Here is a 13301-nt window from a genome sequence, read left to right on the forward strand (position 1 = left end):
AACCAACGTTCAGGAGAATCGTTGAAACATATTGTGATTATGTATGATACAACAAGGAATAAAATATTAAATCGCATATTCTCGAAACATACCTTAAGCATAGTATAGCTATATAACTTTTACAGATTGAAATTATTTTAGAAAGCATTTGAGCTTTTATTAAACTGGAGTTCAGTTTTAAAAAAAGCTATGAAAAAGTATAGTTATATATAATTTACCATAGTACATTAAATTGTATGCTTGGACGAAATAGAATTCTAGTTGGGTCAGAAGCAGCCCAGTGATAACTACGCATTCTATTCTGTAACATATTTTAATATCCCAAAATTGTGATAGTGATGATTTTAAAAAGTTTTGAAAGTTGAACTTAGATGATAGGTAGTAAAACCTAAGATCCAACTAACTAATATTGTAAATCTAAAGATGATACATTTTCATAGCAGGGTCAATCCCAATTTGAGCATATTTGTCTATAGAAGTCTACTTGAGTGTTTTTAGTTATGTAAGCGTATAAATGCACGAACAAGTGTTGACGAAAATCTGCCCACTGAGATGTCGTGCAGCGCCTGACTCCCCATCCGTCACGCGTGCTCAGTCCTGCACGACGCGGAGCGGCTGTCAAGATGGCCTCAACTTGACGGCCCCCTCATTAATTTAGGCTAGTTTCTATGATCATGGCGATGTCTTCATGCCATGTCTTTCATGGCCTAATACAGTTTTGCACTATTTCTTTGACATTTAGCGAATCAATATTTTTTAGACATCAGGTTCTTGCCTAAAATAGATTCAATATAAGATATAATTAAGTAATACCAACCTAATCCACAGCCAAAAATAACCTAAAGCAAGTGACATGAATGACATGAATTTCTAAACTTAAAATTGCTTACTGTATTTAATAATGGATCTAATACTAAAGAAACGTCTGTGTAGGGTGTTAACAATCAGTACGTATACAGAGCAATACAAAAATAAATCCACTATATTTAAGTATCGTTACATCTAAAAATGACGACTCACAGGAAGTCAGTGAAAATCACTTTGATTTAATCCTATGCCAACGATTGTTCGTCAATTTAATAGTTGGGGAAATGACATTGGCAAGTAAAAATAGGGAAATTGGTAGTTATTTAAAGTTGATGTTTACGTTTATTTAATTTAAAAAGCTTAGTCTTTATCATTTATAAATTACTAATAATAGTACTAGTCACAAAATTAAATCATCTATCCAGTACAAAGTACTCGAATAAAGCATTAAGTTGCCTCATATGAACGACGATAAACAAGAGTATAATCATTTAACACAATAAAGTACAAAAAGTCCTAACTTTGTCTGGTCATCTGTCAAGTTGTGTGCATTTTTAAACAATATTTCTGAGGAAGTTATATTATTTTAATGCAGGTTAGGCATGGGAAGAAAAACCTGTATGCAGTTGTACATAATTATTAGGTAATCCAAACCTCACTGTCACTTTTCAGCCATATATTTTCGAGTTTACAATATACATGTACTATTTAGTAACGACCTCGATCCACTTTAAATAGTTTTTTACTCAAACGGATTTTCCACGTTAATACTACATTTGTATTTATTTACTTTACTGCGGAGTTTCATAAAATAATAAAGTACCCTTGAGAAATTCTTCTACGAAATATAGTGACCAGTATCGACAAAAACGCAAAAGTCAGCAACGGCAAATATTACTTTCTTTAAGGCAGGCCCAACAGGGTTCGTTCGTGTTCTCAAATAATGACACCTAATCCATGGTGGTCAGGAGATTACGGTACGTATACCTATATAAGCATGAGAATGTGAATAAACCAGTTATTAGACGGGAAATAATATGCTTTTTTACCTCTGAGAAATTATCCTACAAGAAGTGTCCAGTTATGGTTTATTCACTTAGTTTATAACTTTAATTACAGCATGTACTCTTTCAGACCTCATTACATCAACCACCAAGACCCTTAGAATTTCTGTAACATAATGAAATTAACATGAGCGACAGTCGCTACTACTTTACAGTCTGCTTTAATTTTTCCCTAATTAAAACTGTGACTGTAATTTCCAACGTCATTCACTCCATAATTAGGAACTCGTTAGTTACGTTAATATGTATATAATATCCGTAAGAAAAAGTAAATAACTATTTATAAATAAAGAACTAATTAATATTTAAACTATCAAGAAAATTACCTGATATAAAAAAACTAATCTGTTACAGATACAAGTGTATAAATGAAAGACTGACGTTAATTTAGAAATAGAAATTAAAGCTTATCCCTCCATTTTTGGGACTTTTGAACAGCAACAGATGTTCGAAATCAAATTTAATCATTTATTTATCTAGACACAATTTTTGTCCACGCTTGCTTACTTGCCCTAAATTCGAGAAGCTCCAAAAGCGTGGAGTTAATCCAATCCAAATTCCTTTTTATTTTCCTGTAGACTATTTTGTTTCGTCAATTAACAAATTTATTCCAGAAAATTTAGAAAGGAAGGTTTTGTGAAACATGTAAAGAAAAACTGTCGAAATTGCGAATTTTTTAATGTCTACGTTCACATTAATATTATTTGTCAATGTAAAAAATACTTAAAACCTTTTATAATGGCTAGAATTAATCCAACTGTTTGTCGGCCTTCGTTGGCTCGACTGATTGTAGCTCATTATATTCATAACAGTTTTGAAATAAATCCTCATGCACCTAATATTCTGAAAAATGTCTGTAATTTATTAAATTAAAAAACTCGATTTAGAATACCTTATTCTCTAAGTATGTGTGAAAGTGTTTTAGGCGTATTCTTAAGAATACAACGGATTAACAACTATATTTTGGGTTATGCCTTCATTTATTTTGCATAAAACTTAACCGTAGAACTACGTATTTCTAAATTTAGTCAGGATTCTATGTAGTCTGCCATGTATTATAATTTCATTCGTTCTAAATTTATTATATGCTGCAGTAATACGAAAATAATTAAGTTGACATGCGTACATATATGTGTATCCTAGTTTATCATAGAATAATCAATCGAATAATCAATAAAGTGACAGAGTTGAGTAAGTGGATACCTGATACAAGATACGCTGTGACATTGTGCAGCGTGATAAGAAACAGGATATTGAAGAAGAAAGCTTATAGCGTCAATCTCGTAAGTTTCTTGTTGAAGATTGTTCATAGTTTATCTTATAATAATCAATAAAATGACAGAGTTGAGTAAGTGGATACCTGATACAAGATACGCTGTGACATTGTGCAGCGTGATAAAGAAACAGGATTATTGCGTAAGAAAGCTTATAGCGTCAATACTCGTAAGTTTCTTGTTGTTCATAGTTTTTTATCTTATAATAATCAATAAAATGACAGAGTTGAGTAAGTGGATACCTGATACAAGATACGCTGTCACATTGTGCAGCGTGATAAGAAACAGGATATTGAAGAAAGCTTATAGCGTCAATCTCGTAAGTTTGTTGTTAAAGGTTGTTCATCGTTTATCCTACAATAATCAATAAAGTGACAGAGTTGAGTAAGTGGAAAGTTGATCAAAGGTATAAACACAGTTTATAAGTTAACATTTTTGGATAAAATCTGTAAATCTTAAATAACAACGCTTTGAACGTTTGACATGTTAGTGGTCACGTGTTTTAACAACACCAAAATTCCAATTTTGTTATAGTTTAAACATCATTTAAATGTAAAGTACTTCGAGACGATATTAAGGTGACAAAATTGAAATATTTAAAACGTACGATGATAACAAAATTAAATCTTAATGGTGTACTAATTAACAACAATTGTAACTAAATTACAATTTTAACTCACTTTTTAATTATAAACCCATTTCTTAAACAATGTTACAGGAGAATGTATAATATGTATAATACAATCCAAATTTACCAGAAAGGATACAAATATTTAAAATATAATTTTTATATTGAGAAATTCACAGTTTAATTCAGAAAGAATATTTAAATAATATAGTTCCAATTTTAAATACAAAGCGCACACGAAAGTTTTTAATATTTATTGCTTGTGAATTAGATGTTACGATGGTTTTAACTAAGGCTATATGTTGATCACACGTAAAGTAACGTAAAGATGCTGAATAGGGGACGAAAAACTTTACTTTTTCCACGGTATAAACAGAAACATTTAAATAATAACTCTTCTTTCATAATTTACTAATCCTGAAAGCAGCTAATCCATTCTTAGGGCAAAATATCGAATCCGTTCGTGGAGATTTTTTTGTCCGTTCTGAGCAGAGGGCTGAGAGGCGATGTTAAACATACCTTTGCTCGTAAATGGCTCTGTAAATCAATTTCAATTGCCAGCAGTAAGGTGCAGTGACACTGTCCCGGCCCTGAAAAATATCTGCGGTGGTTTGAAACCATTTCGAAGTCCATTTCCTGCTTTTCACCTTCTCTGATTTTATACTGAATTAATTTTGGTTTTGTTCAAACGCACAGGGACCTAATAATATAGGAAGTTGTAAATCCATGCTAACTATCAGACAAGTGGCAAAGTACCCCGTATAGCCAAACACAACCAGCGTAAAGTGTTTTCTCTCCTTATTATCTGCTGGGATAACGGATTAAATTAGCTAATACATCAATTGTTTAATTCGCAGTATGCAGTGTAGCCATATGGACGCAGGAATAAGTTTAATATTCGCTCAGTGTTCATTTCTCTCATAATTATCTGCTGTTATATGGATTAAATTAGCTAATATATCAATTGTTTAATCCCTAATACGCAGTGTAGCCATATGGACGCAGGAATAAGTTTAATATTCGCTCAGTGTTTCATTTCTCTCATAATTATCTGCTTGTTATATGGATTAAATGTATATAACAACCTAATCCATATAAGTTTCCGACAAGGGAGTGGCGACCCCCCGGCTTTCAGACCTGCCAAACCAGCTTCTAACTGATTAAGTATATTTTTTTTACCAATTCCAGTTCTGAAATTCTACTTCCCTAATTAAGCTTTTATTTATTTTCTTTTACACTGTACATCAATATTTAATTTCTAATGAATGTTCTACGAAATTATTTATTATTATTGTATTGAGAATTTTAATTGGCTATATAATTATAACTTTACTGTTAATTTATTTCTTTTTAAAATTATTATTAGAATTATATATAGCACTAAAAAAAATTTGAATTCACTACCATGTTTATTTATTTTTCTCTCCACTTACATTTTTAATAATGATTTTATTTATTGTTACAATAAAGAGCCTGCAAGGCTTGCATGCATGTGTTAAAATTTATTATGAATAATATTAAATTAGTAATAACTTCAATTAATTTTAAGTTTATATTAAATGATAAAGTATTATTTTTTTCTTGTTTTATGGTATGCGTGAGTGTGTAAATGTCCCTATCGCAATGTCACTGTCGCGTTGTACCGCCGGCCCCCTCGCCGCCTGCGGTGTCGTCGCGCAAGGCCCACTGCTCGCCGCCGTGGCACAGGCTCTGACGGCCCCGCCCCGAGCGGGCGCACCTCTCCGCCGTCCCTGCCCGCGCATCTCTGCCGTTCTCCCTCGCTCCCTACAACCATTTTCCTCAAGGCATCCAACACGTTAACGCACAATCACTGTATAGTCAAATTGACGAATTTCCGTTCCATTTTTGAGCCATTACATACACGACATTATCTTGGTCTCTGAGACTTGGTTAAAACCAACCACAAGCGACAAGAGCATTAATTTAGCTGCTACAATATTTTCAGGAACGAACCGTCTACAAAAACGTGGGTGGTGGAGTCGCAGTTTATGTCAAGTCTCAGTTTCTTTTCCCCCCTACTTCCATCACTTATTCTCATGCTGATACATCTAGAGAGGGACGGCCTGAATTTATGTTTTTGGGATGTCAGAGATTGTCAACGGGACGCAGTTTTTAGTCGGTGCATGTTATAGGGCCCCCAATACCGGCCATCTTGCCGAATTTGAACACACACTCATCGATCTTATGGCTCGTTACAGTCATGTCATTGTCATGGGCGATCTTAACTCCGATTTGTTAGGGCCTACCACATATAGAAAACCTTTTTGACCACAATGTTTCAGTCATGTAACATGTCTCTGCTACCACTTCAGGCCACTCATCACACTGCTACAACCGACACGTGGCTTGACATCATGGCTGTTTCTGACCCGACCCACGTTGCACACCACGGACAATTTCCTGCCCCTGGACTTTCAAAGCATGATCTCATTTTTTGTGCCTAAAACTCCATACCCCAAAATAAGCCCAATATTATCAAATATCGCAGATACAGGGACATAGATCATGCTTCACTTCTCACAGATGCTGCTGCTTTACCCTGGCATGAAGTAACCACTGCCAATAATGTAGACAAAATGGTTATCAAATTTAATGCTTTACTTACTAATTTATTTGATAAACATGCCCCAATCATAACTAAAAGAGTAACCAAAGCCCCCTCTCCATGGATGAATGATTTCATAAGAAATTTGCAAAAGCAAAGGGATTCCGCCTTCAGAAAAGCTAAACGTTCTAAATCCACCAAGATTGGGAGGCATATAAACGTCTTAGGAATCACCACGCAGCAGCAAATACGTAACGCCAAAGTTAGATTTTACCACACAAACACTTTCAGAGCCTCAGTCCACTAAATACACTGTGGAGTAAAATCAAAGACCTTGGTGTGGGTAAATCCAATATCAGTTCCACCTGTTCCGTTTGACCTCAATATTATAAATGATTACTTTATTAATATCCCTGTTAATATATCTGCAGCTAGCGATTATATTGCTGAGCTGGAGGCTTGCTCCTCGGGAGGCTGCTGGCCGCCAGTTTTTCTTTCACACCTGTGAGTGAGGCTGATGTGCTTGCTGCTTTCGCGAGGATGACCAGCAACGCAGTTGGAGCTGACAACATACCTTTGCGCTTTCGAAAGATACATTGCCAATCACCCTTCCTGTTTTAGTAGTCATTTTTCAATTATTCTTTAAATTCCTCTGTATTTCCCTTAACCTGGAAGCATGCTCTAGTTCGTCCGTTGAGAAAAAAGTGTCTAATCCGCAATCCCCTTCTGACCTACGTCCAATCAGTATTCTCCCTTGTCTCTCCAAATGCCTTGAAAGAGTGGTACATCAACAAATTTCATCTTATCTGAATACCTATAACATCTTATCTAAATACCAGTCTGGATTCAGGCCTAATCACAGCACCACCACAACCCTAATTAAAATCACCGATGATATCAGATTGGCAATGGGACAAGAGACTAATCACCATTTTACTGCTTTTTGACTTTTCCAAAGCCTTCGGACTGTGTTTATTACCCCCTTCTCCTCATCAAATTGAAGAAGTATGGTTTCTCCGATGAGTGTGTTAACTGGGTCAAATCGTATCTTACTGGGCGACAGCAATGTGTCAAAGAAAGGGAAAAATATTCTGAATGGAAAGCCGTAACACGGGGTGTTCCACAGGGCTCTGTTCTTGGACCCCTATTGTTCTCATTTATATTAATGACGTCACATCTATTATAAGGCACTCTAAGTTTTCATCTTTATGCCGATGATTTACAGATTTACGTACACTGTTCGCCTGATGAATTGAGCACATTTATGGTTCTTACTCAATCAAGACATTGAATCAATTGCTTGTTGGGCAAATAAACATGGCTGAAATTAAATGAAGACAAAACGCAGGCAATGGTATTGGGAAACCCAAGATTGATCGACCGTTTGGACTTCAACGTGCACCAAAACTTGAACTCAATAACCACGTACTAAATTTCAAAACAAATTAAAAAATCTTGGTCTTACTATGAGCTCAATGTCTTAAGTGGAATGACCAGGTTACGATAACGTGTAATAGAGTATTTGCTGGCATTCACAGTTTAAAGCGTTTTGCTTTATATCTACCATTCAGTGTCAAGGTTATGCTGGTTAAAACTCTCATACTGCCACACTTCAACTACTGTGACGCTGTGATCAGTGACATGACTGTTGAGCTTTCGGACAGGCTTCAACGTGCTCAAAACTATTGTATCAGATTTTATTTTCAATCTCAGACGTTATGGGAGCATGTGACTCCATTTTTCAAACAGCTATCGCTTCTGAAACTTCAACAACTTCGCCAACTTCACATTCTTTCAACTCTACATTCAGTTATCAGAAACAAGTCACCTGTTTACCTGTCCGAAAATTTCAAATTTTTTTCCGATATAAGTGAGGCGACCTACGAGAAGGGGATCCACGTTACTCTCAATTCCTGTTCATCGATCGAACTTCTTCAGTAGGTCGTTCACTGTTCAGGCATGTCGCCTCTGGAACTCTCTTCCTGATAATATTCGTGTTATAGAAGGTCGGGCTCGTTTTGGGGCGGGGTCCCCCACCCCCCCCCCCCCCCACCCCCCCCCCCCCCCACCCCCCCCCCCCCCCACCCCCCCCCCCCCCCACCCCCCCCCCCCCCCACCCCCCCCCCCCCAAAAAAAATCAAAAAATGAAAAGAAAAGCAGAAGTCTTATAATTATAATTGTGGAAACTGTTCAAAAAAACTATTAAAAATCAAAACCATCTATACAATGTTCTGGTCAGTGTCTACAGTGGTATCACTTGCAATGTACAGACATAAATTACTCTCAATTTAAAATTATTGCAGAATCCAAATCAAACTGGAGCTGTTATATGTGCACCAATAATAAAAATAACAATTTTATCTGATATCTGTGGTATATCCAAAGTATTGGAAACTAAATCTGATGAAGGTAATGATGACGAAGATAGTGAATTTATAAATAAAACTACTAGAGAAAACACTTGAAACTCTTAACTTAGTTGTAGACACCTTAAATAAAGACTTAATAGCATCCAATGAAGAAATAAAACAACTCAAGATTCATAACAATAACCTAGAAATGTTAGTCCTTCAAAAAGAAGAAGAAATAATGAAATTATTAAATAAAAATACCAGCAGTTTCTCCTACTCACAATCTCCCAAACATGTTTGCCTGAAAAAATGAAAAAGAAAACTTTGATAAAGACAAAAAAACTTAAAACATTTACACTGCCTTTGAGAAACTCTTTTCAAGTGCTTGAGGGTCGCATTGATGATCCAGGAGGAAGTTTGTAGTGTGATCGGAAACTTTACCTTTAAACTCCAGTAGATCTAAAAACAAAACAAAGATCACACCGACTAGAAAAAACACAGCAGAGTAATCCAGCCAAGGAAAAAATAACAAAGAGGAAAATTTTGCTTGCTGCGGACAGTCATGGCCGGGACCTTGCACCGATTCTCGAAGCCAAACTAGGCAGCGGTTACGAGGTAACGGTAGTCAGCAGTTCGGGAGCCCCTTTTAACTACGTAGCCAACAACCTGCAGGACTTGACTAGGAGTTTTACCTTTAATGATCATGCTATCTTACTCGCTGGGACAAATGACATCACAGACTCCACTAGTGCTAGTGTAGTTAATTTTAATTTTAATATATTTTCTAATATAACTCTCAACACTAACATGTCAATAATCGGTATCCCTCATAGACTAGATCAGCCTGCTCTCAATGAGAGTATAAGAAAAGTAAATGTAAAGATTGAGGAGGCTGCTAGTAATGTAAAATTATGTAATTTTATTGACACGAGTTCACTACATCTTACACATTATACTAAATTTGGACTACACTTAAACAAATCAGGTAAACATTTTTTAGCCGAACTAATTCATCAGTCTTTAAAGGTGAAAAAACCCACAATTGTACAAAAAGACATCCATACACCAGGACAAACATATAGTAAAAGCAAAGCTCCTTCACCGGAAAACAACTCCACTTTTTTAATCAATAAACCCCTCACACTTCATGTGGCAACTAACGATCCATCAGCTGACATTATTCTACATAACATCCATGCATCAACACCTAATGAGAACTCTGCAAAATGCATAAATAAACCAAAAAACATCCAGCGCAAGAAAATATTAACAGTAACCTAGCCTGTATATCACATTCACAAAACAATACTTCTTTAACCTGTAAGAACCATATAGATTCACAAAAAACAAATATTGATAATATAAAAACCTTAACCTTATTACACCAAAATGCTCAAAGTATCCTAAATAAAGTTATACAGCTGGAGTATCTGAGTCATGATGTAAATGTAGATATAATTGCTATAAGTGAACATTGGTTGTCAGCAAAAAACTTAAAATATTTTCAGATAAAAAATTACATTGTAGCCTCAATTTATTGTAGAATTAGTTTGACACGGGGAGGTTCTTGTCTTCTTGTAAAAAATCATATACAATTTATTGAACGTAATGATATTTGTAAATTTAGTGAAGACTTTGTTTTTGAATGTTCCTCTATAGAGTTAATTTCAACTAATTCTAATAAATTAAATATTTTAAACTGTTAGTTGTTACAGAACACCAGGACTCCGATATTCATATATTCATTTCCAAGTTGCAATTGTTATTTGAAATTAGCTTTGAAAGAGAAAAAGTACTTAGTTGTCTTAGGTGATTTTAACATTAATTTATTAAACCATAACTCAGAGTCTTTAGCTTTTAAGAATATTTTAAAATGTTATAATTTTAGATATTTTATAAATGAACCTACTAGAGTTACCAAAAATGTTGAATCTTGTTTAGATAATATTGTTAGTAACATACCTCAGAATCTGCCTATCAAGTCTTAAACCTTCACTCTGGCTTTTCAGATCATAATTTTTCTCAAAATTTTGAAAATAAATGTCAATAATTTATTACTAAAAAATGAAAATAGTAAAAATAATTACACATAGGATATTTTCTGAGCAGGGTCATAGAATGTTTCATGACTTTCTGCAAAAGGAGGACTGGTTTGATGTGATTTCTGGTGAATCGGTTGATGCAAATTTCTCAAAGTTTGTTGATAAGCTGATATTATATTATGAATTAGCATTCCCATTAAAAACAATAACAAAACTTAAGTCAAGTCCATATTCCTGGGTAACTGATGTGGTTAGGGCAAGTGCTGTCCTGTCAAGGGAGCTGTTTGCCAGAGCCAAGTCAATAAACACAGAAAATAGCTGGAAAGAATATAAAACTTACCTTAAACATCATAAGAAAATAGTCCTTTATGCAAAAAGAGAACCCCTAGTAAATAAAATACAATCCTCTAAAAATATTCCAAGAACAACCTGGAATATCATTAATTCAGAGACTAAATCATTCGCTTCTGTAAAAAACATTAATCTAATTGTTAATGGACAAGATATTACTGAGCCAATGGATGTTGCAATAGCATTTAACAGGCACTTCACAAGTGTACCTCATATTATCTCAAACCAACTTGACTTGCTGAATTCAAGGCATTACGATCCACAAAATTTTTTGCCAAATCCATTTGTTAATGGTTCATTTTATCTCTATCCTGTTTGTGAAAAAGAGATAATTGAAGTTATAAGTAAATTTAAATCAAGTAAGTCACCAGGCCTGGATGGAATACCTCCAAGGATATTGAAGGAACACATCCACATCCTGTCAAAACCTCTTTGCTCTTTGGTGAATAGCTCCCTGACTCACGGAGTCTTCCCTGAATGCCTCAAGGTAGCCAGAGTAACTCCAATATTTAAAAACAATAATTCAAATCTTGCAGAAAATTACAGACCTATTTCAGTTCTTTCAGTTTTTTCAAAATTATTAGAAACTATTGTAAAATTACGGCTTGAAAATTTTTTAAAATCATTCTCAATAATAAATAAAAATCAATTTGGTTTTCAATCTAATTTGTCAACTTCAGATGCTATCATAAGTTTAACTGATTATGTGCTAACTGCCTTGGACCAGGGACAGTCGACCTGTGGCCTGTTCTGTGACCTCCAGAAGGCTTTTGATTGTGTAGACCATGAAATTTTGTTAAATAAATTAGAGTATTATGGCATCAGAGGAGTTGCTCTCAATTGGTTTAGTAGCTTTCTGAGGGATCGCAGCCAGGTAGTAGAGATAGTTCAAAACAGTGCTGGTTCTGTCCATAAATATCTATCTCCTGCCCGCTATTTGGAGGCAGGCGTACCCCAAGGGTCAGTTTTAGGTCCAATATTATTTTTAATTTTTATAAACGACTTACCCAAGCAGTTCAATTTATGTGACAAATTAATTCTCTTTGCTGATGACACCACTAGTTTGATTAAATCTGACAATAAAACTGAACTATCTCAAAAATTATATGATAACATTAGTTTGATTTTTAACTGGCTTAAAGCTAACAAAACTATCCTTAAATATTTCCAAAACATCCATACTTAATTTTCACTTTATTAGAAACTTTAGAGAACAACTTGAAATAACTTTTTACCAAAGTAAACTTACTTCTACAAAAAATTGTAAATTTCTTGGTGTTACTTTAGATGACAATCTTAGATGGGAAAATCACATCAGTCAGTTAAATGGGAAACTAAATTCAGCATGTTATGCTATTCGTAAAATTAGAGACTTGACTGACTTAAGAACAGCAAAAACTATTTATTTTGGCTATTTCGAATCTGTGTTGAGATATGGAATTGTTTCCTGGGGAAGTTCACCATTTATTGAACAGGTTTTCAAAACTCAAAAGAGAGCAATCCGAATTCTACGAAATTTGAAATTTAATCAATCATGTAGAGGACATTTTTTTAATCTTCAAATTTTAACAGTAAGAAGTATTTACATAATGGAAGTTTTAACTCAAACATATAAAAGAATACAGTCCAATCCCTTTATCTCCCATCATAACTACACAACACGTAATAGTTATTCTCTACCTGTTCCTATACACAGAACAACCCATTTTAAAACATCTTTCTCTTACAATAGTCAGCATTTTTTTAACAAATTACCTTTAGCATGGAGAGAGATTCCTACATTAAAGGCTTTCAAAAAAACTATTAAAGAATACATGCTTCAAACTGAAATTTATACTTTTGACGATTTTCGTCCGAATTCACCAGAAAATAATTAAGATGTGAAATATCATACCACCTAGTATTAGCTATATGTTACTTGTGTTGTAGTTAGTATTTTTTTAAATTGTTATTTAGTATTTAGTGTTATTATTTCTTGACGAGCCTTATAACATTGTAATGTTCTATTGGGCTAATAAATCATTTCAATTTCAATTTCAATTATATAATATTGTAATTGTGGTAAATTCGTCTCGTTGTGTAGAGTGGACTCAACTCAGAAGAGATAAATAAAAATGTGATAAGAACATAGAAAACCTGTGAAAATGTAAACAAGTATTCTATAATGTTGAGTTATGGTTATTTTCATAATTTCTCTATTTATTCAACATAAATATTA

The sequence above is a fragment of the Homalodisca vitripennis genome, chromosome 1, assembly GCF_021130785.1.
Source record: "Homalodisca vitripennis isolate AUS2020 chromosome 1, UT_GWSS_2.1, whole genome shotgun sequence".
NCBI lineage: Eukaryota > Metazoa > Arthropoda > Insecta > Hemiptera > Cicadellidae > Homalodisca > Homalodisca vitripennis.